The sequence below is a fragment of the Lactuca serriola genome, chromosome 5 (genome assembly GCF_051521515.1).
Source record: "Lactuca serriola cultivar US96UC23 chromosome 5, Lser_US96UC23_V15, whole genome shotgun sequence".
NCBI lineage: Eukaryota > Viridiplantae > Streptophyta > Magnoliopsida > Asterales > Asteraceae > Lactuca > Lactuca serriola.
In genome coordinates this window covers 335,564,209-335,571,404 of record NC_136412.1, presented here as the reverse complement: position 1 = coordinate 335,571,404, position 7,196 = coordinate 335,564,209, and the positions used below count along the sequence as shown (strand labels likewise).

The window sequence follows — 7,196 nt, the reverse complement described above, 5'->3', positions numbered from 1 at the left end:
ACTAGTACCTAAGACACACAACACAACAACTGTAAGCATAAATGCTTAGTGAGTTCCCCAAAATACCACATACAACACATATGCCTTTCCAGGCCATAACTCTGTAGGACCCTCCGGTCCTAGTGTCTCAGGGGACTTCCATCCCGAATCCCGGTAGACCTTCCGTCCCTACCCGTATCGACCTTCTGGTTCATGTCCTCTTGACCTTCCGGTCCATATCATCTGGACCTTCCGGTCCTCATCATACATAACATACATAACGCATACATATCACATATCAACATATAACACATACATCTCATAGCATATAAGACCTTCTGGTCACACATAGGTACCCTTCCAGGTAAAGTATAGTGAGAAGACTCACCACAGGTAACTTGGTAATCTCGAACTCGGTAAAATCTAGTCTAGCCTCCGCCTAATCACATGGAATAAGCACTCTAATCAATACAACTCTCAAGGCTAGACTAGATCCCTCTCTTAGCACTCTCAGAAGGGTAAAGGACCATTTTACCGCTCTCAAGGCTCAAAGACCCTAACATTGACCAAACCCTAAAAGTCAACCAAAAGTCAACTCTCCCGGTTACGCTGCGCGTACCAGACCTGTACGCTGGGCGTACCCGACAGCCTCACAGAAATGGGGAACGTGACCCCCTACACTGCGCGTACTGGGATTACCCCTAGCGTAACTCCCAGTTTCAGACTCCTTAGCTTTTGGGGTCTTAAACGGTTAAGACCCACGACCAACTTTCAGATCTGACCACCCTAAGCCTCTTAATCCATAAAGTTGGTGACTTTAAGCCTTTGCATGGTTGTGAGAGTCACCAACACCCAAATCTCTCCACTTTCAACACTCTAAAGCTCATAACTCAAGCATGACTCCATAACAACGACCAAGATGGGATTTTTATGGATGAACATCACACATAACACTGAAATGGGACAGATCTAGGTCCATAGAGCCCCTCTTGCTCATAAACTCTCCACCTTTGGGACTTAAACCCTATAAATGGACCAAAAAACACCAAACCAAAATAAAGAGGAAAGTTTCGAGCTTTTTACCTCAAAGTGAAGCTCCTTCCTCTAAAGAACTCATATCCAAGCTTAAACTTCAAACCCTAGCCTCCACAAGCTCCTCTCCTCTTTCTTCACTACCATACAAAGGCGCCTTTAGCTCAAAATACTCACACACAAGCTTTAGGACAAAGGAAATGCTCTCTTAGGGTTTCACTCTCTGAAATGGTGGCTGAGGATAAGGCCTTAGCATTCCTTTTATAGTGCACAAGCCTTAAATTAGAGTTTGCATCTGGGACCACTACGTCCAGCGTACCTAGGCAAGTCCGCGTCCATCTTAAGCGCATGAGTACGAGCAGCGTACTCTCCAGTACGCCCAACGTACTCATTTGCAACACTTTCCAACTTAAGGGCTAATCTTGACAACTTGAAAAAGGAGAAGGTTTAAATAGTTATACCTGAATTTCGGGATGTTACAAATGGTATGTTCATTCGGTGTACTCTATCCCCCCATGGTTGCCTTATTGACATATATTGCTAAGGAATCCCCGGGGCAACAATGTGTATCGTTGCTCACAGGTGTTCTCCCAAGATCATCATTGTAGAACCGAAGAGTAAGAGTAACGGGAATGGGTAACTATGTTATTTGTTTATGGTGAAATGTATAATTAAAACAAATTAATTATATTATTGTGGGTTGAAAACCCTATGTGTTCACTAGGATTTCCCAAGCCTGACCCACTCAATTTATTTGTATCACAGGTAGTGGCGTAAGGCACATGTGTGATGAGTTTAAATATGGAGTGAGATTTAAAGAAGAATAGGCCATTAGAATAATAAACTATTGTAAGGCATGTAATATTACGTTTATTCTTATGTTTTTGTATTGACCATGACATTCCAATGTTTTTAAATATAAATACATTTCCTCGGAAATGCTTTTATAATAATATTGTCATGTTTTTGGGAACAAATTCCGCACTATTACTCTTTTGAAAAGAATACTCTGATTTTAATAAGCATAAACAAATCGGTCTTTTCTGGCCGTGAAATTGGGGATGTCACATCCCCCCCCCCCATTCGCTCTCTTTTAACCGGTACTGGGTCTATTTCACCCCTTTCGGTCTCTTTCAACCGATATTGGGTCTATTTCACCCCCCCCCCCTTCAGTCTCTTTCAACCGGTAATGGGTACCCCTAAAGCTAAGCATACAATCATATCAACAAGAGTCACAAAGACAACAATCACATACTAGCATAACAGTAAGTGTCATAAAGACAACTATCATCCTACAAATCTTATCTAATGGGCTGACATTGGTGCCTTCGACCCACAAGTACAATGAAGAAACTCACCCAAACTACTCAACATAAGCCCAACAGCTACCTCAACATTAGAACAGCCAACCCAAACTTCCTAAACCAAACCACGCCCAATTCTTAGTCAAACATTTAATTCTACCCAAGTTTGACCAAAAGTCAAACTGGTCAAAAAACCAAAAAGTCAAATGAGGTCAACCCAAACTGAGTATGCCCAACATACTTAGTCACTACACTCAGCGTAACACATCCATTCCTGATTACGAGGCTCCAGCCTGGTATGCTTAGCATGCTATTAGGTACATCCAACGTACTTGACTAGTTCCATTTTAACTGCTTATTCCATTAAGATCTCACGTATAAAGCTCAAATCTAGTCCCAAATAATGTTCTAAGTTATAAAGTTTCCAACCAGGGCCGACCCCAATACCTGGGCGAGTTGGGCTAAGGCCCAGGGCATCAATTTTTAGGTCTAGCTATATATAGTATTTATAACAGTGGCCAATAAAAACAGCCCAATACTCTTATTTTCTGATTTCAGTCGTGTGAACGAAGGGCAGCGGCGAGCGGGAATGTAGCAACTGAAGAGACTATCGATTGTATTCCTAAATTGCGCCTAAAAAACTAAATGTTTGCCTAGAACCAAGTTGTTGTCGATCGGAGTACCACACATAGAAATCGTCCGTTATTACTTTTCTCAATCGTAGATTTCATAGATAAGAAGGGATATTTCTATTTAAATCTGATTTTATTCTTTCAAATTTATTAGTTATCAGTCGATTACATAGCCCTCAAAGTTTTATGAGTCGATTTCTAATTTCTAAATACTCTAATTTCATTAATTTGAAGTTTTATGGTGAAGTTTTGGCAAAGTCGTGGTTTCACACTAGGCATTGATTGCTTCTATGTGGGTGATAAACAACAAGCCACACCAAATATTCTTCTCAAGTTCTTGGTTCACATCCTAGCAGTTCTATCGCCATTTACATCTCAACACGAATGAAGCTTTTTTCTCAAATTTCTTTTTGAATGAAGTTTAGTCATGGAGGCATATAGTTAACCCTAGGTGGTGTTAACTTGGAGGTCTAATCTGTTACAACTGGTTTCCTTTAAAATAGTTCTATTTTACACATAAGATTTATTTGTGTATCAAAACAGTGACTTGATTGATTTATCATTGCTTCTAAGATTTATCAATGAAGTAAAGGACATAAAATGATTGAATTTCTTAATATGAGCTGATTTTGCATCAAGCTAAAGAATACAAGTTTGGATTTTTATGTTTGATTTCATTTTTGTTGAGGATTTTGTTAAACTCTTGCAGTGATGAAAATAGTACTTCAGATGATCCAAGACTGATAAAGTTGTTATTTACTTTGAGCTTTGATTCTTAAAATGCTATCCAGTTTTAAGTTTCAAAGATTTTATTTTGATTAATCATATGCTGATGATGAGTTAATCCAAGGTGATCCTAGACTTTGTTTCACAGGGAGAACCACAAGCTAAAGCTGGTGTGTGTGTGTGTGTGTGTATATATATATATATATATATAACTTAAACTTATTAAGGATTCTCCTTGATGTAATCATTTATTAGTATTTTGTTTTCTTTTTCACTTAGAAGTATAAAATGTATGTTTGGTTGGCAGGTTGAGGCATATTCTTAATTTATGAAAATTTATCAGCATTGTATTTACATATGAAGGATCTAAATGTAAACTGATAGAGTTTAATTATATAGAAAAAATTATTGTACATATGATTAATTAAATTTATGTTATATAAATATCGTCGATACAAATATAAGGGCATCATTTAATCATCTCGCTCTGGGTATAGAAAACCAATGGACCGGCCCTGTTTCCAACTTTATGGCTTTCCATGGCTAGAAGGAGTCCACACACCAAATCCCTAACTTAATACATAGACCAAGGCATCATAACTCTTGCATGGAGGGAAGAAAGGGACCAAGATCACATTTTTATGGTTCCTAATAGCTCCATAATGGATAAGGTTTCCAACTTTATCCATTAGGATGGTCCGTCTTTAAGTCTCAAAGCGACCTAAAATGCATCTTTCTTAACTTAATCCATTAAGTCCAAGTCTCCAACCTTCAAATCTGAATCAATATGATGTTTAGATGGATAAAGTTTCCAACTTTATCCATAACAAGGTCACAAACTTTCAAGATATAAACTTTATGCACTAAAGTGACCAAAAAGTGACAAATCTGAAAATTAAACGAATCTATGAAACTAATGAGCAAGTTTGAAGCTTTTTACTCACAAAGGTGTTGGATTAGTGTCTAAGTCCATAACTATTTTGGTATGTACTTGACCCGATGGTGCATGGTCCTTTTGGGTTGCCTTCACCAAAGCAACTTGATAGGATGAATAATGGAGAGAAAGGATTAAATATGATTTATTAATATATTATGAGAATAATATATTAAAGGAGAAATCATATTGTTTAATTAATATTAGTCAAGAATTAATAAGAATTAAGTTTGTGACTAAAAGACATTAATTGAACTTAAGGGACTAGAACTGTCAATTGTATGATAGTTGAATATTGAGCTAATGGACTCCATATTAAAGGGGTGGACGAATTCTATGGGGAAACCCATTAGAAATCGTCCAAAGGCCTTTAAGGAGGGAGCCCATGGGTTGCTTAGGGCTTAAGCATCCAAATTAGGGTTTCCTTGTTAGATAACCCTAATAGTCTCACTATTTAAAGAACCCTTATGCCCAAAAACGTGGACAAGACTTCTTCTAGGGTTTCCACACGTTTTAGGTAGCCTCCTTCTCTTCTCCTCTTGCTCTTGGTGTTTGTGAACCATTAGAGGAGTGACATTTGTGACTCTAGGCTTTCTAAAGTCAATACAAGGAGGATTTGGGATTGTTATTGCTACATAACAATCAAGGTAATAACTTAAACCCATTCTTATGTTAATATGATTACTTGTATGCTAGAACTAGGGTTTATAGTCTTGGATGAATTGCATGTACAATAGAGAAACTTAGATCCAAGCATTAGGGTTTGTATGAGCACATAGGATGTTCTTATGGCTAAAACCCATCAGTGGTATCAGAGCCTTGATTGGTTTCTATTGTATTGATGCATATTTGATCGAAATCAGCACTGAAAATCGATTTTTTGAGCTTCTGAGTGTTTGACTCGCCGAGTCACTTGGTGAACTCGCCGAGTCAGCTGTACTCGACGAGTCTAGGTCCAAACTCGACGAGTCAAAGGGTCTGACAGCTCAGATTCGCGATTTTCTTCCTGTTTTGGCTTTGGATAATTACCATAAACATGTTTTTGTTATAAAATCCGAATTTTATCAATATTTTGTGATTATCCTTACCTAAATAGAAAATAATTGTCAAAATTTAGATAATCACTTGTTTTATTAGATAAAGTTTGATTATTTGTAATATAGATTTGAATTATCTTGTATGAAAAGTTTCAATTTTCCCCTTTAGGTTTTATTGTTTAAATTTGAACTTAAAAGTTTTGTTTTGAAATTTAAATAGTTGAAACCCTAATGTTTTGAAAAGGTTTCAAAACTTTCCCTCAAGTTTTGGAATTTAAATTTTGATTAAAAGTTTAATTTTGATGTATATTTAAATTCTAAACCCTAATGTTTTGAAATGTTTCAAAAACTTGACCTCAAGTTTTGGGATTTAAAAGTTGATTAAAAGGTTTAATTTAGGAAATGTTAAATTCTACAACCCTAGTGATGTTTTGAAAAGTTCATATCACACCCTTATGGTTTTATTAATTAATTAAGGTGTATAATTAAAAGAGGTTTAATAAATCCATAAAAGTTTTGGTTTACAAATTAATTGAATTAAAAGTATAATTGTTAAATTTGACCACCTAGTATTTTAAAAGTGTAAAATACACCCTATACTACATATAACATTAAAAGTCTAACATTATATATATGTATGAGTAAAAGTCAGTCTTATCGTTAGTAGGCCTCATTCACGAAGCTAGTCTATAAGGGGTGTTTAAGGAAATTGCCTATAAATGGCGATTGAATGGGTATCCACTCTTACCCACTGCACTCTTGACTAGTGGAGGGTCGTTAGCCGAACGGGTAGGATAGGACAAAACTTTCCATTATAAGTATAATGAAGTACAAAAGTAACTAAATGTTTTACAAATTCCCAATCTTAGTTACTTTAGGCAAAAGTGAATTGATGCAATTCCATGAAATTACACTTTGTGCCCTTGCGAAGACGTTAATGGAGCGTGTGTGGTTTACCGGCACGCTAAATGGTTCTAAGCAAAGGTAGCAAAGGGTGACTCAATGTTTGTCATAGTTCGGTGGAACGTGTGTGGTTTACCGGCACATCGAATAGGTGACTGTAACATGTGGAGGCACCATGTAAGTTTGCATGGTTATTCACACCCGCTTTGTGATCCTCGGCATCCCAGTCACAAACTAGAGGGGCATATCGAGATTTAAACATGCCGTTGAAATGTTCAATGAATCTCAAAGGATCTAGGAGTTTTCATAGATTTAAAACTTAAATTTCTTTTTCGTTTTTCATGGTGGAAATTAGTGAATCGTCATTCACTTACCTTCAAATATTCTGCAACTAGATTACGGCATCCCTTTTCTAGGTTGTAGCGTATTGTGTTGGGTCCTAGCCTTAATATCTCATTTGGGTGATTTATTAAGGACTCAATCAATCAACTAACTTGAATTTATTTTTCTCCTGTTTTGTAGATGTCAAAGTTCGACAACTATGGTCTTCCTAAATCCCGTGGAACAAGCATTCCACACGAAGATGATATTCCACGATTCGATCGAGGAACAAGAGATCATGCTTCACTTCCTCCTCCTCCTCCAATTA

The 7,196-nt window shown here is 37.0% G+C and overlaps 1 non-coding gene across 1 annotated transcript; it reads left to right on the top strand.

Annotated features, from left to right (window-relative positions):
* Positions 1-3,484: 3,484 nt before the first annotated feature.
* Positions 3,485-3,573, top strand: LOC145056242 (small nucleolar RNA U36a). Its single transcript, XR_013685772.1, has one exon. It is a non-coding gene; the product is annotated as a small nucleolar RNA U36a (small nucleolar RNA).
* Positions 3,574-7,196: the final 3,623 nt, after the last annotated feature.